Here is a 24,551-nt window from a genome sequence, read left to right as displayed (position 1 = left end):
TAGGCCACGCCCACTCCCACAGCACATTGCTCTTTGTAAGTCACTACATATCAAAAACCTACTTTTTCAAATTCCTCCTTGGGGTTTTGTATAATCGGCATGAAACTTGGCACGTAGAGTCTTCAGTTGGACTTGATCTAAAGCTGATAAAATAATTTTGTTGGCTCAAAATATGCGCGAATAATTACAAAAAAATAAATGCTAACAACACCAAATCTGAGATCCTTGGTTGGCATGTGACTGTAAGGGTGTAAGCAAAATATTACTAATTTACGCCACTAGGGGGCGCTGCAAATATAAAAAATGTATAGATGAGGTTCTCTCACTATTGTCAGTGTATTTTCGCCTTACTCAAAGGGGCCCAGGCAAGTGTGGTAGGATTGTTTTTTCTGGTGAAAGGTTCTTTATATTATCATGTAATGCAGGTGCAAATAGCAAATAGTGGCCTCGTGTTTTGTAAACACTACCTGATATGCAGGTAGAACTAGCAGAACAAGACTGACATATGCCACTCTAATTTGTGCCAGAGACGGTCTCTTCTTTTATGATATCTGACACAATAACAGTCGAGCAATGAGCTTTTATGTGATAGTTTGTTTAAGTTATTAGCATTGTTGCCACAGCTACCATGACAAAGTATTTATTACTCCTTTAAATAGTAACTTAGTTACTTGACTGATTAGTTGATGATAAAAGCATGGACCAGTTTCTCCTGATCTTTCTGAGTCATTAAACCTTTCACTCTAGAGATGTTCTTTAGGTGGTAGAAGAATGATTTTGTCATAGATTTGATCTGACTGCTGATTGTAAGATCTGATCCATTGAAACACTAAGGTTTTTGACTTGGTCTTTAGCTTTCAAAGATCGAGACTCAAGATACTCGCTGACAGCAGTCTTTTTTTTCCTTGTTACCAAAGACAATCACCTCCATCTTGTCATGATTTAATTGAAGGAAATTTTCACTCATCCAGCAGTTTATCTTTTCTAAGCAGTCACACAACACCTCAATGAAAAGATAGTCATCTGGGTTTAGTGTTTGATATGGTTGTCGCCTGCGTAGCTCGATAGTCAACCTTGCAGTCATGTAGAGTTTGTCCTAAAGGAAGCATATAAAGGCTAAACAGAAAGAGTCCACGAACAGATTAACAATGTCCTGTGGGGTTCCGCAGGGTTCTGTCAGATTCAAAGTTTCCAATGCAAACAAAATAACTTTGATCCCCCAACTTAAACCATTGCAATACTTTAACATTTAATCCAACCCACATTTGCAATCTGTGCAACAAAATGTTATGATACTTTTGGGTGGATTCACAAAAGGTTTAGTGATATTAAAATGTGTGCAAACGTCACTACATGCGCTAATAAGGAGGACAAAGCCATACTGCGCTCTCATTCCATTCAGCGCGTTTCCCTCTAATGATGATGCATAGTAGGCAGATCTCCCAAGGAGAGCAAAAATATGGGAAGAGTAAATGCAAATAAATTAATGCAGGGGACGCAATGCAATTCATGAAATCTGTAACTGTTTGAGGTGATTGTTTTTGTACGGACAAATGGTACAACTGAGAAGCAGGTGCAGACACACAGTTGACAGAAAACACAGCGGAGATGGAAAAAAGGTGTGTGTGTGTGTGTGTGTGTGTGTGTGCGTGTTATAATAATGGTATTGTGCTTTTAGAAGGTGAGGGTAGGAGACAATAACAAGTCAATAATTGTCAAATATGTAGAGGAAAGATACAATATATACATATTTAGATATATACATACATACAGTACATATACAAAATAAAATTGAGAGAAAAGAGGGAAAAAAAGAACAGAGAATTAAATGAAAATAGATAAACAATAATAATAAATAAATTATAATTATTATAATTAAAATATTTTGCACAATTTATAAATTTCTTATGAATATATTCGTAAATGATTTTGACACCCGTAGGCTTTTATGTGTATTAAGGACTTTAACTTAATTCTCTTCTGCCACTCGACGAAGGTGGTTACATTTTTAAACTGTACCTGGTGAATATAATCCTTTCTGATTTCTGGTTGTTTTTAGGCCTAAACAACACCAGTTACTTGTTTATGTCAGGCAGGTTAGTGGTTGCTGAGTAAAGAGGGTTCCTGCTCGCTCCACGCAGCAACATACAGCCATGGCAGCAGCAGATTAGTAAATTTACAGTCTAATGACAGAAACAAGGAGGAAATATGTCTTTAATCCAAGATGAGGGAGCCGACTTGTATGGATCTGCACCACCAATAGAGCGTAACTTTTCCAAATATCGTGCTTTTTCCTGTGGACCAAATCCTTCCCTGTATGCCTTTGCATCTATAATGCAATTTGAGTAGCTTTACTGTGGTTTATCCATCACAGTGCTTACCTCCGAGTGCCTCCAACATGTAGTTTTTACCTCCAATTGCCGCCAACATGGCCACGCAACCGGGTTACTGCCCAGAGTGTGACGTCGGTGAAAACCCTCTATAGAGACGCGTATCGTAGATGGTGCAGTGACTCAGGTTCCTGTCAGCTGACTAAGTCATTGTGATTTATTTATTTTATTTACTGGTTTATTAGACAGGGACAGTACACATTAATGAACATTTCTGTAAATGTGTCTATTAGCTGCAAAGATAGTTTTCAACTGTTGTCCCTGGGCAAGGTGTATAATGCTAACAACAATTATAAAACCTATACAAGCATTTTTTCATACAATTCAATAATTCATACGTTGATGACATCTGAATGTTCGTTCTGTAACTTGCACAATAGAATAGAGATTTTAGTGCAAGGGCAGGTCATACAGTTAATAGGACATTATGAGGAAAAACATGGACAGTTATTATTTCCAAAGCAACACCTGTTTATAGGATCCTGACACTTGGCTCAGTCACGCACCAGGAGATCTGTAGGGTCTAATGAGCACATTGTTGATTTGATTTTAACCAGTTTTTTAATTGAGTTCTGAATGTGGTAAATGTGGGACATTATCTTATAGTGCAAATGCTCTGTTTGTGTCTCATAATTATGATTTTACTAAGCTACTGTCAGCTGTTATCTGTAATAGTCTGACAGTTAGTTTGAACTATGTTATTATTTAATAGAAAATACATACATTTGAACCACAGAAAACTGAAGGCAAACTATTTTCATAATATGTATAACAGAAAGCCAGTTTGATCAAGCTTTTAAGTCCAGCTCAGCCACATCAGCTCTAAAAGGCAATGAACATTTTAATTTTAAAACAACTTATTATTATATAGGAACAAGCAAAATGTTGTTTACACTTTCTATGTTGTGTTTCATAACGATTCTTTAGCAAATTAAAATAATAATTTGTAACATAAAACATGTTAATGATCATCATGTTGCACTGGTCCCGTTCGTGGAAAACATCTTGTTTTTTTTTTTATGAAATACCTCAAAGTAAAACTCAGATGCACTTTCTGAAAGTTTGTGGCTTAAAGTCAACAGATGTGGTGTTTCAGATAAAATTTCCTAACATTTTTGTCATTTAGTAGGTGTTCATCAATGATTAATATCTCCTGAATAAGTGTCATGGTAATCACTTCTTTTGGACATTTTCTCACTTTAATTTCCACATTTATTATTTAAACTGTGGTCATTATTTAGTTAAACAGATGAATGTTGAATGTTTTTTCTACCAATGAAGCCCTTTGAACAGCAACAAAAGTATATTTTGGGTGTGAGTCCTTCTATCTTCAGGGTTTGCTCGTCTTTCACAGTCTGTGACTCTAACTTCAGCCACTACAGCAGAGGTGTCAAACTCATTTTCACACAGGGGCCAAATAAAGAGCTGTTTCATCACAAGTGGGCCACAGAGTTTAGGCGGGAAAATGACCAATTTCAACATTAATGTGACCTAGTTTGAACTTCTACATATAAATGGTTTTTAAAGTATGAAAGGCACCAATATTTTCAAAGCAATAAGAGACACATCAGTCCCTGCAGGATGTTCTCTTTTAAATTTCAGATTTTGGGAGAATTATGTTTAAAAAATGTAAGGAAAATTGCAGAATTTTAGTCATGAAATTGAGGGAATTAACTCAACTTTATTTGTTTAGCACAATTTACAACAGTCATCACAATGCGCTTACCAAAACAAAAAATTAACTGTGTGCAACTGAATTAGTTGTTCATTTACACATACACGACCATTTTAATTTCTGTTTAGGAACTGGATGCTCTAAAAGACCGGATTTGGCCCCTGGGCTTTGAGTTTGAAACGTGCACTAGGGTGTCAGCCGTGCACTGTTTGATGGGGTGTAACGGCCCCTGAGGAGAGCTCTTCTTCTTTGCTTCATGTCTACTATGAAAACGCAGAGTTGGAACTGTCGCCCCCTGTGATCAGAGTTGTTTCGGGTTACAGATTTTGTTTATACTCTTTTGGTAAACAAAAGATAGTTACATCGGTATCTTTAACTCTTCCTGATTTTTTAGAACAATCAAAAGCAGCACAAATTGGTATTTTGAACGAAAAACCTGGTTAAATTATCTGAGAAGCAGGCTGAATGCCTCACTCTAAAAGCAAACAATGGAATGTTTACAGTTAGTAGGGCAGTGTGACATCATCAATCACGTGATTTCAAGATGGCGGAACACAGTTTCTAAAACTGTGAAACTGCGTTTTGTTAGGCATATATCTTGTAATACAGTAATATAGTACATTTCAAAGATTTTAATTTGTAGAAACAGTAGAGGATCCATTCAACAAAGTATCATCACATTCCCTCAATGGAAATAAAATCATTGCTGCACACTCAGCAGAATCTTAGTAGAACCAATTAGTGCCCAGCTTGAAGTCACCTGCTTGACAAAAGTTTTAGGACCTACATACACACTAACTTGTAAGATTAATATATTGGCAAAATATTGAATAATGGCAGACTATCAGCCACTACGGACACACACAGTATGAGTCAACAATTTTAATTCTGCATTATATTGTGAATGTATGTTTAATAATTAACATTTTTACATTAAATTTTTCCTGAAGCTTTTTGATTGGGGCGGTGCCCTAGCGCCCCTATTAACAAGCTGCTGTTGCTCATCACCCTGCATAGAATTAGGCAGGTTATGGAGATTAAGGAAGATATTTGGAACCACAAATATACCGCAGACAGACTTTATTGATCAAAAAACAACAAACTGCTTATAATGAAGTTACATTGAATGGTGCAAACATTAAACCCAATTATACAACAGTTAGTTCCAACCAAGTAATTTGAATGGACAACAGACATTCCAACAGTGCTGATATAGTGTTGCAACCGCACTAGGACTTCTTATGGATCATATCACTTTGCTGTACAGCTGATCTAAATACCATTAATTACCATTACATTGTGGGGTAACAACACCCCAGTACACTGTGTGCTCTCAACTTGTGGAACTATTTTTGTTGGTGGAGACAAATGATTAAAAAAAACAAATCATAATATCTTGTCACTTATTACTGTTAAACAATAAAATGCATTTGTAGAACTGTAGAACTATGAAAGCAATATCACACTCGAGGTTATGCTGAAATATCAGCATTGGTGTGATTATCTACGGCACGAGGCTGCTACGAACAAATGAAACCAGTGCTGATATTTCAGCACAACAGCACTTCCTCTCGTATGATATTGCTTAAACAACAGAAAAAATTACTCACACCAGCTTAAATTCAACAATCAATTCAAACCCTCTTCAAATAAAGATTTATGAATAATGTAATTAATGGTTAAACTGATTATTTGCATAAAAAAAGATACAAAACATGGGAACAAAGAATCATGATTGTACAATTACTTTGTAAATACTATGCGGTGCCAGTAATATAGAGTGTAATCCCAGAGTAGAATAACATATTTCAAATCAGATCAGATCTCATGAGGAATCGTGAAACTGTCACATTTCTATAATCAGTCGTGCAAATACGATTTCCTTCTTTTTTTCCATTTCTTGTGTTCAGCAAAATTTTAAATCACAACTTCCTTTTGTTAAAGTAAAAAAACACATCAATTGTCTAAAGAAGGGTCACATTACTCTTGTTAAAGTTTCACTAATACCCTTCTTGTCAGGGAAGGATAGTCCCGTAATTTCCGGTCTATAAGCCGCCACTTTTTTCCCGCGCTTTGAACCTTGCGGCTTAAACAATGACACGACTAATTTGTGGATTTTTCCAGTTTTTAAGCTTCATTCCTCCAAAAAATTGAGTTCCGTCACATTAGACCATACGGACTAACATTAAATCATTTGCGCTACCACTGAATCATTCTCAGTCAGTCATTTTGTCATGATGCACACTCCCTCATCATGGTAAAGACACAGAGAAATTTAGTCAGAGAGAGAGAGAAAGCACTGTGGCAGCCTGTATAAAGTAATAAAGTCAAAGTCAGCCAGTTTGTAATAGCAGGAAACAAACGGCTAAAAGTTCTTAAATCACCGCGTTAGTCTTGTTCATGACCGATCGGTGCTCTGGACCATACAATGTAAAAAGAATGGATGACCCACACTCACGGGGAAGTGAAGCTTTTATTTTTAGAGCTCCCCCTGCTGACTGGCTGCAGTATAGGTCATAAAGCCCGCCTCCTCAATGATAACAGATGGGATGTTGGTCAAACTGTAGTTAAAATACTCGTCACATAATTTTTCTCCAAACCTAAACTCTGCTGTGATCATTAGTTATTATCACCCTACATTGTGTTGAAGCGCTCATTTTTCTATGAAGTTTGTTTTAAATTTGAGGTTGAAAAACGGGATTTGACGCCATATATGACAATGATTCACAGCCTCGAATCGTGCATAGGTCTCTTTGTGAATAGCAGTTACGTTGTAAAGGAAAACCGAGACAACATTAAACTTTTTCTCAAGGCTGTTCTGAGCTCTGCTCCGTCTGCACTAAAAATCAGCCAAATCACCACATTTAGTTTCTTCAAAAGCGATCGCGTCCGTATTCTGACTCAGTCTGGACTCAGCGTACGCAGTTTCAGTCTGGTTCCAGTAAAAAGTGACCATAAAAAGCTGTTAATTGACTGATATGTAAATGCAGGGCAGTGAGGAGGAGACCTTCATGTGAAGAAGAAAGCTTATTAGTTGAACCTAACCTCGAGCAGCCCGCCTACCTGCCCGTTGTGATTGTCCGAGTCATTTTGATGGGCACCCTCATCAGGCAGTGGATTTTTCTTAGAAAATGCTAAATTATTGGAATGCGGCCAATATAACGGTGTGCTTAGTAGTCCAGAATTTACAGCAGATTAGTAACAAATAAAGTCATAGGATAAGATCTTTAAACAACTTTCCAAACTTTGTGACTGCTTTTTCTACCTTATGATGGTAGAATTCATATTTCATGTTCAGGAAAGGTGTATGAAGGGCCATTTTAAAATGCCTTTGCAAAACTCTTTTATTTGATGAAACACACCTGGGCTTTGCGTGGTGTCTTTTTGTGATTGTAAAGCTGGATCCTTGTGTCGAAATGACTCCTTAAGACTTTCTTCTGCCTGTTTGTATGAAATATCATTCCAGGATGTTGGTATTTCAGCAGGCTCTGCATTATATGCCGTAGCAAAGTCTTGATTGTACTTTGTCATGACATATTTCCAGTAGTCTGATGCCTCCAAACTCACATCAGGAGAAATTTTCCAGTCTGGGAAAATCTTCTTATAATCCTTGTAAGGGTGAGGTTGGTCATTTGTTTGATGGCAAATGAATGTTCCATCACTGATCACAGAAGAAGAGCAGATGTCAGTGATAAGTTTCTGTGTGGCAACCGTCCTATATCTACCCAGACCTTGTGGCCGATGCAAAGATGCCCAGTGTTCAGTGTGAGCTTTTCCTCCTGCATCACAGGGCGTTGCACAGAACGGGCACGTTTTACCACATCCAATCACTCTGGCGAAAAGCTCACTCTGGGGGTTCTTGTGAAGATTATTTAACTTAGTTTGGATGTTTGTTTTTTTAATCTTGTCGTTTAGATCTTTTTTCATGTCCTCCAAACACTTTATGAGTGAATTTGCAAATTGTTCCCAATTTGCTTTGTTCAGGATCATAAAAGCACCAAGTGCATCATGGGAGATTACCAGTTCGTCTTCAAGTTCTTTACAGATATCTTTGACAAATGTCATCAGGTTGTCATTTGTTTTCTTCATGGCCTTTTGAATGGCATTCTCAATGCTATTGATGCTTGACTTAAGAAGTTGGTCTTCTAACGTCAAAAGTTTTTTTTCTACTCTTCTGAGTATCCAGTCATTTACATATCTTTCATTACACTGTATGAAGCTTAAAAAATCCTCAAATGTTTGCTTTAAAAGCAAATCCTGTAAAATTGTATACTGAAAGTTGATTTGTGTCTTAAACGTATCACAATTCAGCATCTCACCAGTAATATTGATGCCCAGTACACGATTGACACGGTTTTCCACAGCAGGCTTCAGACACTGATCTGCAAACTCTTCAGCCTTCTTCTGACACTGGTCCCGTTCATGGAAGACATCTTTGAAATCTGCACAAAACTTTTCTTTGTATTTCATCAAACATCTGTATGGATCATTGGCTTGAAGAAAACTCTGATGCAGTTCCTGAAATGTTCTGGCTGCAAATCCACAGATGTGCTGTTTCAGATAAACTTCAAACTCAATGTCTGTCTTAACATCTTTGTCATTTTGTAGACGTTCATCAATGATGTTCAATATCTCCTGAATGTAGGCATCATGGTAGTCACTTTTTTTGGCCATTTTCTCATTTATAGACATTGTGCAAGCTTCAATGATGCTGTCTGCTCTCTGTTGTAAAGCTATGTGGTCATTTTTATTGAACAATGTGTACATTTTATGGACAAATTTCTTGATGGCTCCTTCAGGTTTGTATTTGAATAGTTCCTTCCCACAATCTTGTAGTCTTTTCTGACCCAGCAGTTCCTTTGCATAGCTCCCTTTGTTTGACAGATTGGTTCTGAGGCAAAAAGATACCTTGTTGAAAATATCTTTGGGTTCTTGTTCAAAAAAGGATTTTTCATCAAGAGTGTTAATCCACATTGTGTTGAATTTTTCATCCAGTTGTTGATCAGTTGTTTGGATTTTTGTCTTTTGACATTCGTCAATCAGTGCACACACTGCTTTTTCAATTTCTTTGGTATGTTTTTTCTTAATTCCGTCAATTTCTACCATTCCCTGTCTAATCTCTGCTGCTGCTGAGAGCTGATAAGAGACAGAGTTTTCCAATTCCCGTCTAAGACTCGTTGCACTGTTTTCAAATTCTGCTCTGTGTTCTTCCACCAGGCGCACATGACCCTCAGTTTGAGTGAAGTACTTTGTTAGGTTATCCAGAAGTTTTTTCTCCCTTTTGTCCAGTGCTGTGATGGCTTCAGTTTTCAGACGTGAGTGTAATTCATCCATCCCAGATGGTTGACCTTCTGAATCAGCATTTCTTAAGTTGTGTATTTTTGTCTCTGCATTTGTGCCCCAGATGTACATTTCGTTTTTGAACTCCCATTCCCATTTGTTGAACTCTGTACAAAGTCTCATGTAGGCGTCGGCTACGAGGCTGTTTCTGAAGCTGAAGATGAAGTTTTCATGCTTTACTGCATTCCACAAGCTTCTCATCCACTCATTGAAGTCACTGATATCATTTACAGAGGAATTGCTCTTTGCAAGAACTTGAATGATATTTTTCTTTAGCTCATATACAGCTTCACTGTACCCTGCATTTACTGGTGCCATTGGTGGGTTTCCATTCCAGAGTCCAGGAATGTAGCAGTTCCCTGTGTCTGGATTGTAGTCCATCACATCAGTGAAGCTCTTGTATTGTTCTTTATTTTCCATTCTAGCTGCTGCCTGGGTCATCTCATCCAGCTGTTGCAGGAGCAGTTTGCAGCCTCTTAAGTTCTTGTCATGGGCTGACACATCAGACACATTCTGATGAACAAAGTGACATTTAGGCTTTTTTCCCACCTCCTTCATCCTGAGAAATGCATGCACCACTATTTGAAGTATGTCTTTCATTTCAGTTAAATTCTCCATTGCAATGTTTACAATGGTTAAATCACTCAGCCCCACAACAAGTGTTGCAAGCTCATTGTCATGTTCATAGCTATTGTCTAGTTGTGAAAGCTCAGGTGACTTTAGGCCCTCAGTGTCAATGATCACAATGAAGTCACAGTTTAAGACTCTCTTAAACTCTTCATGGACTTTGATGAGCAACATGAAGGCTCCTCGAGTGCATCGACCACTGCTGACTGCAAACTGCACTCCAAACATGGTGTTAAGGAGAGTGGACTTTCCTGTGCTCTGAATTCCAAGTACTGTGACCACCAGTATCTTGTTCTTGGGAGAAACCATTTCATTAAGCTGAGAGAGAACATCACTGACCCATTGAAGGGGTATGTTGGATGCATCTCCATCCACTAGTTCAAGAGGAAATCCATCCAGTAACAACTGTGCACACAGTCCAGGTAAATGATTCAGTTGTTGTCGGGATGGATCTGTTTCTGGAAGGAACCGTGAAGCTTCATAGATCTGACTCATTTCACGAAAAAAGTGTTCAATCCCCAGTGAACTGTTGGTCAGTTGTTGGTCAAGTTGTTTGATCTCTTCTTTGTTCTCAGAGCTCTTCCATTTTTCTTTGTAGAGTTCCCTGAGTCCAGACAGTTTATTGCGAGACATATTATCAAGGTTTATCCTCATCCACTTCAGGAAGTAGCTCCTCTCTTTTTTATCCATAGTTAATGACTGGATGAAGCACATCAATGTATTTGACATGTTACATGAGTTTTGTTTTTCTCTAAGTTTTTTTTTCTCTTCCTTCAGGTCACTTTTATACGTTTCTATGTTTTCAGATCCAAGCTTTCGAAGGCGAAACTCTTCTTTCTCAAGTCTTGACAGATCCTTCCATAATTGGCCTTGTAATGGAAGCTGCTGTTCTTTGAATGTCGAAGGGTTTTTAATCATTGCAGTGATGGCATCAGCATGTTTTTTTGCCATTTGACACTCGGGAGAGTTTTCATCAACCCAGATTTCCAATGTACAGGCAATGTCAGCCATCTGCTCAACACTCATCTTTCTCTGAGTTTTTGAAATCACTTCACTGACTGCTGCCCTCAAACGTTTGACAAAATGTACATAATTTTCATTTTCATTCAGAATGATGATGTTTTTTTTGGTCAGATCTAATTTCCTTGACACTTCCTTTAGAGCGCTGGCATTAACATGTTTGTTGGTATTGTTAACCACCAAAAAAATCTGGGCCTGGTTGGTCTGGCTTGACAGCTGATTACCAATGCATTTGGCATCTAACTTGTCAAGAAACACAAAAACTGCTGCAGATGCCTGACACAGAAATGCAAACTGTTTTTCAAAAGATTCAGTGTCTCCTCGAAGGTTAGCCACAGCCACTGGTTGACTGAAAATATCAATGTTTTTGTTGCCACAAGGAAGGTACCAAGTAATTTCAGTCAACCCATTGGATATTCTTCGTGGACTGTTGCCACATTCCATGTTTCTGTGAACAAAGATGTCATGGTACTGCTGTGAGTTACTCAGCAGCTTGTTCAGGGTCTCTGACTTTGACATGGAGCACTCACCCAGTCTCACAAAGGAGATCATTGGTAGATTAGAGAGGACTATTCTTTCTTCAGTGAAACCCTTGGACTCTGAAAGAGCTTCAGGTCTATACTGCTTTACAATGTCTCTCATAGCCCACAGCATCAATGTGCACTGTTCACTGTCACAACTGGGAAGCAGCAGAGGCACAGAAAACTGACACATTGACATCTTTAGTGCCATTTGCTGCTGAACAAACCCATCAGAACACAGAAAGAGAGCAGTGATCATATCTAGAGGATTCACCATGTCTTCTGAATTATAGATTTCAAGCAGGTCTTCATAATTTTCTGTGGTCTCTGTATCATCATCACTGTTGGATTTTAACGGTTTCATATTTTCTACATCCCTTGCTTTCATATTAACCATTATTAATTTCTTCATAAAATACCATGGAAGGTCTGATTTACTTGTGGCCGGTTTTTCATCTAATGTCTTGTCATCAATTTGAAGTATTTTGCTGAGTGATAGTTTCTCTTTGTTGCACCATTCCAAACCAAGATCCTTCATAATGGTCATCAGGTTTGTCTCTGAAAATAAATAAAAATAAATAAATATTAAGCTTAAACATATGCATTTTAATTGTTTCTTCAACCTATTAACTCCAACTCAACCCATTAACATTTAGTGAAATGTCTAATACCGTAATTATATATTATATAATAACAAAATAGAAGGTATCAACTTTGAGCGGTGTCTTGAATGAATTTTAACTGCAAGCTCTATCAAAATATTAAATATTGTAATATTAGGAGTTTAGTCCAGTTATTTTCCTTAAAAGTCCTAGTAGAGAGCCCAGAAGCATCACATCAGACACTATTCATGACTTTAGATTGTTCAATTTAGTGATGTCGTGAGCTTTGCGACGTATACTTCTATTGTCGAAATTGCTTCATTGTTCCACCAGACACATCACTCATTAAGACCAGTCTCTTTCCGACTCACTCATGTTGGCAGAGCAACATGAGTGAGTAGTTTCCGTTGAAAGAATTTTAAGGAATAATCTCAATCAAAAAGGGCTTCAAACGTTTTTGTTTCTGAAGTGTAAATTTCCATTACAGGTACCCTTTAAAAAAAATTTTGTTTTTCCTAATGAACTAACACTGAACAATTAACACAGAAAGTTGATAGGATAATATTCACAGGCCTAGGGATTTTTTTTTATTTTATTGCTATTTAGTTGTTTTTAATCTGATATATCACCCATAATATGCCTATATTACACAAAATACATCATACACCCTACCATTGTTAAAGGTCCAGTATGATGCTATTTTTCACCCATCTCCATTTGTTCTAAGAACTCCAACAACATAGTATTTAAAGGAGCATAGGGCAGGATTTGAGAAAAAACAAACATTAATTTAAAGTTTTTTTTTTTAATGCTAAAGGCTGATGAAGCGCTCTCAACCAACAATAATGAGTCCACACATATTTCTACCTATTGCGTTGAAAAGATTGTGTGATACATTTTGTACTGATGTTACGGGTATGAACAGCAGTACAGTTCCGCTGGTGGTGCCGTCAAATGACACTGGTGTGTGTTTTGGATGGCTTGGAGAGGTGGCCCAATTCCGGAAATAAAAAACAGAGAAGAAGACGAATTTGAGACTGAAAGACGACAAGCACGGTGGACTTAACTACTGTTTGGTTCCACAGATGAGTGCAGAGGCATGTGCACAGGTCTTGTAGTAAACAGTCACATGAACGGCGAGTAAATAAATAAACGTGTCACAGTAGAATTAGGATTTGTAAATTAAGTTGTCTGTGTGTAATCCAATCTGTGTGTCTGTATTACTATCCATAGGCGTGGGTCATCAAACCGGGACATTCTATTGGCTGTCTGTGCACAGGACTTTTGGAACAAATTTTGCAAATATGATCTGTAACTTTTTAATATTTGTATCTTGTGCAATACCGCTAGAAACCAGCAGTTGTCGCTGGTACCAAGTGACAGACCCTCCAATCGGATCCAAACAAAATATTATTAAATGGAACAAATATTTAGCAACCAATGCAAATTAAATTAAACTAGTACAGTGCTCGTCGGAAGTATGTATTCATGTGGGAGCATAAGGGGTATATTTGCGGGTGCAAAATGTGGGTGCAATTTTCCTGGTTTAATTCTATGGGACATGTGCATGACTTCATCACTTTTATATTTTTTTGTATGGTGTATTTTTCTGAAACATGTCTTTTGGAGTCATGTGTATTTGTGTATCTTTCTGTTGTCTTTTTGTGCACAAATGTTTTTTTGTAATGTATGTTTTTTTGGAGTCCTGTGTATTTTTGTATAATTATTGTTTTTGTTGCTATTGTAGTGTGAATCAGGGGTAATTTTGTGTATTTTTCTGTAAATGTGTGTTTTTTTGTTGAGTACAGTGCCCGTCAAAAGAATGTATTCATATAGTGGAAGCTTAAGAAGAGTTGTCAATTATGGGCATAATAATAACAATATACTCTGTAGCATTAAAAAGGGGTATATTTGCAGGTGCAAAGTAAAATAGCGTGTGCAATTTCCCAGATTTAATTCTATGAGACATGCGCATGATAAATGTGTTGTTGTTTTTTAACTCATTTTTATATTTTTTTCGTTTGGTGCATTCATGTGGGATTACAAGTATTTAGTTTAGTGTATTTTGAGTAATTTTCATGTTTTTGTTGTCGTTTGTTGTGTTTTTCTGTGTTGTCTTTTGTGTAATTTTTGTATAAATATTTAGTTTTGTGTAATTTGAGTCTTTTTCATATTTTTTGTAGTCATTTAGTGTGTGTGTGCCTTCCTAACGTTCACTAAACTTGTCTATCTTCAGTAGTTAGATGTAGTGGCAGGTGTGTCGTGAGTGAAGCTGCAGTAATCATCAGGCGGGCACCGTTTACTGATCTGACTCAACACTACAGTCACTACCACCCAGTGGACGGGTGTCGTGACAGACTGTAACCGGACCAAATGGTGGTCCGTTACACACACACACATAGACACGTAGATGGCGATAGATAGTGAAGCGCACCTGATCGGTGTGTGTGTGTGTGTGTGTGTGACTCTCTACCTTGGACACAAATCTCCTCCATTGGTTCTCTCTCACACACGTGCGCTGCTGATAAATGTGCAGCTTTCAACACAGCAGCCATTGCCGTCAATAACTTCCGGGTGAGGTCTGTCCGGTCTAAATACCGTACGGTCAAACTAACATGAAAATAAACATTTCGAAATGTCATCACCAAAAAAAGAACAGTAAAAAAGTATTTTTCCTCAAAAGAGGAAAGAAGTCCACGGGAGCTCATGCACGCACCGGAAGTGAGCTGTGCAGTGAAATAGATATAGATGGTGCGCTAGAGCCCCGTCACACCCTGAGGTCAAAAGCTGAATTGGTTTCATTTCGGGGCCGTCCAGAAGTGAAATAAAATTAAAATAAACATTTTAAAATGACCAAATTACTCCAAAATAACAGATACACACACTCGGGGTATTTGGAACCCGTTGACCAAGTTTCAGGTCGAACTCGCACTGCGTCGGGGAGATATTTGCTTCACACACACACACACACACACACACACACACACACACACACACACACACACACACACAGACCTCCCTTGCTTTTATAGGTAGAGTAGTACAGTGCCCGTCGGAAGTATGCATTCACGTGGGAGCTTCAGTAGAATTAATTATGTCCAAATGAGTATGTGTTTGAAGGTTGGGTGTACATAGAGGTGTACATACTGTGCTCTGTAGTGTTATAAAGGGTTTATTTGCGGGTGCAAAATGAAACATTGTGTGCGATTTCCCTTGTTTAATTCTATGGGACATGAACATGATAAATGTGTTGTTTTTTTTTTTAACTCACTTTTATATTTTTTTTGTTTGGTGTATTTTTCTGTAATGTATGTTTTGGAGTCATGTGTATCTTTCTGTTGTGATTTTGTATAATTATAGTTTTTTGTTGCCATTGTAGTGTGATTCTGTTGTCATTTTTTGTATAAATATTTAATTTTGTGTAAACATGGAAATAATAGAACAAGTAAAAGAATATAAGGTACTAGGAGTGTGGATGGACGACAAGCTGACCTGGAAAAAACTTATACAAATAGTTAAAAACAAAGTTGCCAAAAGCAGTTACAGCCTATGGAAGCTTCAACAAATCCTACATACCAAATCACTTAAAACAATCTATTCTTCACTCATAGCATCGCACTTAAATTACTGCTCTGAAATATGGGGTAATAACTACAAAACGTATCTTGAACCACTATTTAAACTACAAAAAAAGCTATAAGAATTTTACATAAAGCACCACACAACGCACACACAAACAAATTATTCGAGAAGGCAAAACACCTAAAAATGCAAGAAATAATACACTACAACACACAAATACACGCATTTAGGGCTTTATCTAAAAAACTACCACATCAAATACAAAAACGTTTCACATACAATCAAAATTCCTACGACTTCAGACCTAATAATGTGTTCAGACCAGACAGGGTCAAATCGAACGTTGGCAAACATAGTACTGTGTATAGAGCCATGAACCTCTGGAATAGCCTTGACGCAGAGACACAACAATCCGTAAATCTGAAAGGATTTAAGGAGAAAACACGGAGGACATTTCTACACGCATACAGATCTCAAGTCAACTCTTCATTGAACTCTACAGCGACGACATGGAACTCATCAACTGGTCATTGAGCGCCATCGACAAAATCTTCACGACGAAGCAATTACTACAGCACGAACTAGCGTGTCCAAAGGACACATACCCAAGTGGATATGTCATGGATGCATGAGGGAGAAGCCAGATGCTCTGTCTCTCCCTGCTGACAGTGGAAGATGTGGAGGACATCTATCTGCTAGGGGTCATGATCTTTGGCCTGCTATTGATGGGGGTATGTGTATGTGCATGTGCCTTTCTGATGCATCGTATGCTGAGGCGACTTTCCGAGGATATGAAGGTACTCCGAAAGAAGAAGAACTTTTCGTTTGGAGAGTTGGAGGAACGTAAACGACTGGAAAAGAATGCTCGAGGAGATACGGAAAAAAAGGACAGTGAGAAGGAGTAACAACAGGAACAATGACTGCAGACGAGAACACATCACATAAAAAAGGACAAAAAAAAAAAAAAAAGATGTTAATGAAAAGATGAAATTATGGTATGAAGAAGATGAGAATGTTTGACTAGGGAAGAAACGAGGTTTGATGTAAAATTATCTGTGTTTAAATCAGGGGACGGATCTGGATAAGTGTAACGGAGTTAAAAATGTATAATTCCACTTGCCATCAATATGCACACATTGCATTGAATCAGGTTTATCCCAGCGTCATTGAATGCCTCACCCCTGTGAACGTGGGACGTGCACCCGGAAGACAGCTGTAGTTCTGACCACGCTGTCTTCTGGTGAGTAGCACAGGCCTTGAGCTCCGGTTTTATTTTTATTATTTACTTTAAACTTATAATTAATGGGTGATTTTTATATTTTCAGTGTAAGATATGTGTGTGTGTATGCAGAAGCAAGGACTGACTGTTTTAATTTCATGCCAGGTACGTTTTGTTCATTTTATGTACATGTTCATGATAATAGCTGTAGTTCTGACCACGCTGTCTTCTGTGTAAGATATGTGTGTGTGTATGCAGAAGCAAGGACTGACTGTTTTAATTTCATGCCAGGATTTCGCCAATAAAAGCTGTGTTGGCCAAAAGTGACGTGGTTTTAATTAAGAACTTAACACAACGCATTGAGAAGAGTACAGACCGCTACAATGGTGCCGTGACCCGGATCATCCAGCAGGGGGCGCCAGGATCGACGTGGGACAGTCAAAGCTTCATCTGTGTTATCCATTCCCTTGGTTTTGTGAGTCAGAGAGTCTTATAGCCTGATTTTTTTTTTTTCTTCTTCGAGTTGGAGTTTCTGTGTTTAGTATGATGGCCTGTTTGTGCCACAGATAAAAAAAAAATAAAAATAAAAAAAAAATTTAAAAATTAAAAAACAAAAAAAAAAAAAAAAAAAAAAAAAAAGAAAAGAATTTATATAATATTGTTAAAAAAAAAAAAAAAAAAAAAAAAAAAAAAAAAAATGGATGAACACAATGTTTCAGGTTTTGGAAGAGGATCAAAACTTTGGTTTAGTCAGACCCCCCAAGTGGGTGGACTTGGTGAGAACAAACATGTTACATCTACTCCTTATGGTCTCCCTGGGGAAGTTAATACTTCTGTTGTCACAGATGTTGATGTTGATGGGGAACCTGCAATTGTAGGTCCAGATGTTCATGTTCTTAGTGATTTAGTGAAACAGATCGGGACCAGTATAAGTGAAAACATTGTTTCATGTCTTAAATCCATTCCAGTTAGTGATGCTAACATGTCTCAGTCCACTAAAGCTGACTTATCTAAAGTTAACTTGACAGTTACTCATGACAGCTTTGAGCCACATCCTTTCAGAGGAGAAACTACTGATAGGATTTCAGTTGTGGAGTGGGAGGAGTCTATGAGGCTTTATCTGAGTAGGCGGGGCATAGAGCTGTGTTACCAGGTGGATGAGGTTTTGAGTAAGTTACGGGGAAGAGCACGTGACGTAGTGACCATTGGACTCCGTAGCCAACCTTCTGTAGATTTACAGTCTGGTCCTCAACCTGTGTTTGATATATTGAGGCAACATTTTAGTGACTCTGTGACCTCCTTTATGCCTATGGCTGACTTCTATGACACAAAACCCAGACCCAGTGAGACGGCTTTTGACTATTGGATTCGACTCAATAAAGCCATTGACGTTGCTGTGGATGGATTGAAGAAACAGGGAAAGACTCTCGACAACCCTTCCCGTGAAGTGACGGTCATGTTTATAATCCACTGCCCTGACACTGAGCTGTCATTGATCTTTAGTGGCAAGCCGTTGGAGGAGTGGACAGCCACTGATGTCCAAGTGCGGTTAGATGAGCATCACAGAAAAAGGCGTCTTCAGCAGCGTCAGTCTTTACACACGGCTGGGAAGCTGCAGGACAACCAAGCTGTTTTGCAGTGCCGTGTCCAAACTGCTGAGGGTGGCCCGGCCCCTCAAGAGGTGAAAACCAGTCAAACCTCGCAGCCTGAAGGACAGTCGCTTGAGCGTGTTATCACTCTTCTTGAGCAGTTGCTGCAGCGAGATGTTTCGCAACGTTCTAGGCTGCCAAGGCCAGGTAGTGCTGTTCGTAACAGGTCTCGGGGTCCCTGTTCTATTTGTGGGGGCGACAACCATGATACCACTTCCCACTGCAGAAGAGAACGTCTTTGTTTCCGCTGCTACAGTGCTGGACATCAGGCTGTATCCTGCCATGTTACTCCTCCTGTGGACTCACCTGCTGCTCAACCTGGTGGCTCCAACCAGCAGGGAAACTGATCGGCCCACATGAGCAGGGGAGTAGTGTAGGGCCATGTGACATTTCCCCACAAGATATTAATGATGTTGATTTTGAGTCAGTGTACTCACAGTTCTGTTCCCAAGCAAGTGATAATTTAACTGTGATTATGCAAAATACACAAAGACTTTCTGCAACTGATAACCTTTTTCACACTGACGTGTTGATCCAAGACATCATGAAACTCCGAGCTATGCTGGATAGTGGCTCAATGGCCTGTTCTTTAAGTTCTCGGTTGCTCCCTGTTTTAAAGCAAAATAACATTGTCTCCCCTGACTCGATTTCCCCCACTTCGGTTGTTCTTATTGGATGTGGAGGTTCAAGAACAAGCCCTGTTGGTGTGTGTGAATTAAAGATGACCGTGTTTGGGTGTTCCTTCTCAGTGCCAACGCTCATCGTGGAAGGCCAAAGTGATGATCTCATTCTCGGCAGCAACGTGATGAAGCACCTCATTCGGGCAGTAAAGTACTCTAAGGACTCCAAGGAGACAACGCCACTCTTGGAGCAGGTGCCCATGAATGAACAGAGTATGCTGCAGCTGTTGAGCGCTGTGGAGACATGGAGAGAAGATGATTGTCCTGAAAAAGTGGGTACTGTTAAACTCACAAAAGCAGTAACCCTAGAACCCATGACAGAACATTTAGTTTGGGGTCGCCTACCAGCTCATGTGTCTCTCTCCATCGGTAGCACAGTGGTAGTGGAGCCAAGTGAGTCACGTACAGTGCCGCGCTCAGTGATGGTGGGTCGAGTTGTAACACCACTGTGGGGCAACGGATGGGTCCCAGTGAGAGTTATTAACCCTTCTCATGAACCACTGACTTTGAGACGTAATTGTAAGATTGCTGACGTTTCCCCCTGTCTGGCACTGGAAGACTTTGACACTGACTACCTCTATGTACCTGACTCACCTGATGAAGTACAATGTACTGTGATCAAGACGGCTGACAGGTTTGACGTGGCTAGTGAGAAGAGCTTGACAGTCGATTCGGACTTTACTGCTCAACCAGCCTTTAGCCCCGCTCTCTCTGACTTGGGACTACATGACATTGACATCGACGCAACTCATCTGTCACCTTTCTGGAAGGCAAAGCTGGTTGATCTGCTGGCTAGGTATGAATCCATCTTCTCTCGCCACAGGCTGGACTGTGGTAAAGCCAAAGACTTTGTCCATCGCATCCGACTGAGTGACAGTAAACCCTTCAGGCTTCCCTATCGCCGACTGTCGCCATCTAACTACGAGAAGCTGAGGGTGGCCTTGACTGAGATGGAGGAACGTGAAATCATCAGGAAGTCTACGAGTGAATATGCATCCCCGCTTGTCCTCGTCTGGAAAAAGAATGGTGACCTGCGGCTCTGCACTGACTTTCGGTGGCTTAATGCACGCACAGTTCGAGATGCACACCCCTTGCCTCACCAAGCTGACGCCCTGGCTGCTCTGGGGGGGAATGCGTTCTTCTCTACCATGGACCTGACCTCTGGTTATTACAATGTTGAGGTTCACGAGGATGATAAAAAGTTCACTGCTTTCACTTCTCCCTTTGGGCTTTACGAATACAATCGATTGCCACAAGGACTTTGCAACAGCCCGGCCACGTTCATGAGAATGATGATGGCTATCTTTGGCGATCAAAACTTCCTGAGTCTTCTGTGTTACCTCGACGACATCCTTGTGTTTGCCCCCGATGAACAGTTAGCACTGCAGAGACTGGAGATGGTGTTTGAGAGGTTAAAAGCACACAATCTGAAGCTGGCACCAAAAAAGTGCCACTTCATGAAGTCTTCAGTGAAGTTTCTGGGGCATATTGTGACAAAGGAAGGCATTTTTACAGATCCGGAGAAGGTCAGAGCAATTGTTGACTTGCAGGAGAAGGATCTAATGATAGATGGTTCTGACACCCCATCCCCCACTAAGATCAGATCCTTCCTTGGAATGGTGGGATTCTATCAGCAATTTTTTGAGGGATATTCTGGTATAAGCAAGCCCTTGTTCGCGCTGACATCTGGGATGAAAAGGCAGCGTCGTGCCAGAAATAAAAAGAACCAGCCTACTTCCAGAAGCCTGTCATCTGCGGATTGGTCCCCTGCATGCAGTAATGCTTTCGCGCAGCTTAAACTAGCTCTGATAAACACAGTCCCACTTGCTCATCCCAACTTCAGTAAGCCATTCCTCCTTTCAGTTGATGCTTCCTCCAACGGACTTGGTGCAGTGCTGTCTCAGCTGGCTGATGGTGATGAAGTTGCGAGACCCATTGCATTTGCTAGCAAGTCCCTGAATTACGCCCAGTCCCGCTACCCAGCTCATAGGCTTGAGTTCCTCGCACTTAAATGGGCTGTGTGCGACAAGTTCAGCCACTGGTTGAGGGGCCATAAGTTCACGGTATGGACTGACAATAACCCGCTCACTTACATCCTTAGTAAGCCTAAACTGGATGCTTGTGAGCAGAGGTGGGTGTCAAAACTGGCACCATTTGACTTTGACATCAAATATATTCCTGGTCCTAAAAATGTGGTGGCCGATGCCCTTAGCCGTGAGCCGTTTGTGCATCCCAGCGTTCTCCACCGACTCACGACAGTCCCGTATGGTGCACTTTTGGAGGAGGCAAATGCTTTGGAGATCAACTGTGTGCAAGATGCTTTTCGGTTGTCTTGTGATCCTCTCAGCCGCCTACAGCGACAACCATTGACTTTGGCCATCAACAGTGCGGCAGCAGTGTCCCAGCATCCCCCCATGTCTTCTAAAGCTGTATCAGCTGTGTTGGAGTACTCAAGAGAGGACAGCTGGTTTCCCCCTCATGCATTTTGTTTGCCGCAGCTGGCTCAATCAATTCTACCATCTGAGCTGTTGAATTTCCGGCCCTTACCAAAAGACAAACTGGCATCTATGCAGCGTGCTGATCCATATCTGGGCCGGGTGATCAACTTCGTGGAACGTCGGAGACTACCCTCGAGACGTGAGCGTACTCATGAGCCGGCTAAAGCTTTACAACTTCTCAGACATTGGAAGCAACTTACCATCAAAGCGGGTGTCCTTTACTGTACGTCGAAAGATGTTGTGACAAAGAGAAAGACGTACCGATATGTTGTGCCTAATAGTCTTGTGGATAAGGTGTTGGAAGGTATCCATGATGAGGCAGGTCACCAAGGGCAGAAGAGGACAATCTACTTGGCAAGACAACGGTTCTACTGGATTGGGATGGAGAAAGACATAAAGGATTATGTGCAGCACTGTCATCGATGCCTGGTCAGTAAGTCTCCTGAACCTGAGGCGAGGGCGCCACTCGAGAGTGTAAAGACTTCTAGACCTCTTGAGCTGGTATGCATTGATTTTTGGTCAGCTGAGGACTCATCCAACAAGTCTCACGATGTTCTCGTTGTGACTGATCATTTCACTAAGCTCGCTCAAGCCTACCTTTGTCCCAACCAGTCTGCTAAAGCTGTCGCTCATCAACTGTGGAACAACTTCTTCTGTGTTTATGGCTTTCCTGAACGAGTGCACTCGGATCAAGGTGCAAACTTTGAAAGCAACTTGATTGCTGAGATGCTCAAGGTCGCTGGTGTAGAGAAATCTCACACTACGCCCTACCATCCAATGGGAAATGGGGCAGTTGAGAGGTTCAATCGTACTCTTGGTAACATGATCAGAGCCCTCCCGCCAAGAGTTAAACAGAAATGGCCCCAGCTCCTGCGTTCGCTCACGTTCTCGTACAATGCAACTGTCCATGAAACTACAGGCTTTGCTCCCTTTCTCCTGATGTTTGGCAGAGTCCCCAGGATGCCTGTTGACCTCATGTTTCAATCGGTTCTGATGGACGAAGAAGTGGTGGATTATGATGTCTATGTGCTAAGTCTCAAGCGTGACTTGGCGGAGGCTATCAGGATTGCTCAGATTTCCACCGTGAAGCAACAAGAGAGGCAGACTGAGCTTTACAACCGGAAGGTGAAGGGCGCACCTGTGGAGGTTGGGGACAGAGTTTTATTGGCTAACAAAGGAGAACGAGGTCGGAGGAAACTGGCCGATCGCTGGGAGAGCCATCTGTACACTGTTGTGGGAAAGCAGGAAAACTCTCACACCTTCAAACTCATGAACAGCGTGACAGGCCAAGAAAAGGTGGTGCACCGGAATCTCATCATGCCTGTGGATTTCTTGCCCATTCCAGAGAATGTGGAGGACGATGGATCCCTTCTTAGTGACCTGACAGATGAGGCTGTGGAGGGGTCTCTGTTGGCGACTGGACGTGATCGTTCAACTGTCCTTTCTGTCTGTGTACCTGAGGACAGAACTGCGTTTTGGGTTTCTCAGCTTCCACCCTCATCCGGGGATCAGTCGACTACCACGGACGATGTGAATGGACATGACTGGGACCGACCGGACACATCTGGGGAGGTTGACTTGGACAATCACGATGAGTGTGGATTTGACTGTCAGGATGGGACTAGACATAGTGATGTCTTTCAGCCTGACACTTGTACTCCTACTGTTGACGCTGACTGTACGGTTGGTTTATCTGACTCTGTACTTGCTGACTCTCCTCTTCCTGTTGACTTGTTGCCTTCTGATGCTGGTTGTGTTGTTGCATCGGAGGCGGGACCCGACTGTTCTTGTGACAATCTTCAGAGGATGAGGACTAGGTATGGGAGGATTGTTAAGCCTGTTGTCAGACTTATTGAGAACATGCATCAAAGAGTTCAGGTACCTGAGAGTTCTTGGAGGTTGCTGTTGTATGTGTTGGCTCTCCATGTGTATATGTTGCCGTTTTCTCATGTGTAGTTTTTGATGTTCTTTGATTTTTGTTGGCAATTTGACATTTTTTTTTTTTTTTTCTCTTTTCTCTCTTTTCTTCCCCATCTGTGATGGAAGGTTACCTGAGTGTGAGTTTTGGTGTGAGTCCATATGGGTGGTGGAAATTGTGTGCTGTTTTGGTGACATGATTCTGGGTGATTTTACATGTATTTGGGCATGTTTTTTCCTATGGATGCGGAAGGTTTTGCAACCCTTCCTCATTCTAATTCTTCCGGAATAGTTTTTTAGCTGGAGTACTTATTATCTGTCATACTAACGGTACTGTACACGAAATTGTTTGTATCTTTATGCTTTTGATGTGTTGTTGCTACCTGGTATGTATGTGATGTGGTTTTTTAGTTATGTCTTTGTTTTTCATTTTGATAGGCAAGTGGAGTTCAGTAGGGGGGAGTGTAACGGAGTTAAAAATGTATAATTCCACTTGCCATCAATATGCACACATTGCATTGAATCAGGTTTATCCCAGCGTCATTGAATGCCTCACCCCTGTGAACGTGGGACGTGCACCCGGAAGACAGCTGTAGTTCTGACCACGCTGTCTTCTGGTGAGTAGCACAGGCCTTGAGCTCCGGTTTTATTTTTATTATTTACTTTAAACTTATAATTAATGGGTGATTTTTATATTTTCAGTGTAAGATATGTGTGTGTGTATGCAGAAGCAAGGACTGACTGTTTTAATTTCATGCCAGGTACGTTTTGTTCATTTTATGTACATGTTCATGATAATAGCTGTAGTTCTGACCACGCTGTCTTCTGTGT

The 24,551-nt window shown here is 40.4% G+C and overlaps 2 protein-coding genes and 2 long non-coding RNA genes across 7 annotated transcripts in view; 2 read left to right on the top strand and 2 right to left on the bottom strand.

Annotated features, from left to right (window-relative positions):
• LOC114480636 (interferon-induced very large GTPase 1-like) overlaps positions 1 to 24,551 on the bottom strand; it is a 691,281-nt gene that overhangs the window by 516,641 nt on the left and 150,089 nt on the right. The gene's annotated exons all lie outside the window — the stretch shown is intronic.
• Positions 1 to 24,551, top strand: part of LOC114480647 (uncharacterized) — a 122,879-nt gene that overhangs the window by 20,442 nt on the left and 77,886 nt on the right. The window lies entirely within an intron of this gene.
• Positions 1 to 24,551, bottom strand: part of LOC114480637 (interferon-induced very large GTPase 1-like) — a 175,055-nt gene that overhangs the window by 76,170 nt on the left and 74,334 nt on the right. The window lies entirely within an intron of this gene.
• On the top strand, positions 16,981 to 24,182 carry LOC114480648 (uncharacterized). The gene is made up of 3 exons (XR_003676146.1): positions 16,981 to 16,997; positions 17,083 to 17,451; positions 24,159 to 24,182. It is a non-coding gene; the product is annotated as an uncharacterized LOC114480648 (long non-coding RNA).

This window comes from Gouania willdenowi, chromosome 18 (assembly GCF_900634775.1).
Source record: "Gouania willdenowi chromosome 18, fGouWil2.1, whole genome shotgun sequence".
Taxonomy (NCBI): domain Eukaryota; kingdom Metazoa; phylum Chordata; class Actinopteri; order Blenniiformes; family Gobiesocidae; genus Gouania; species Gouania willdenowi.
Note: the sequence above shows the minus strand (reverse complement) of the source record. Positions and strands in the feature narration are given on the sequence as shown.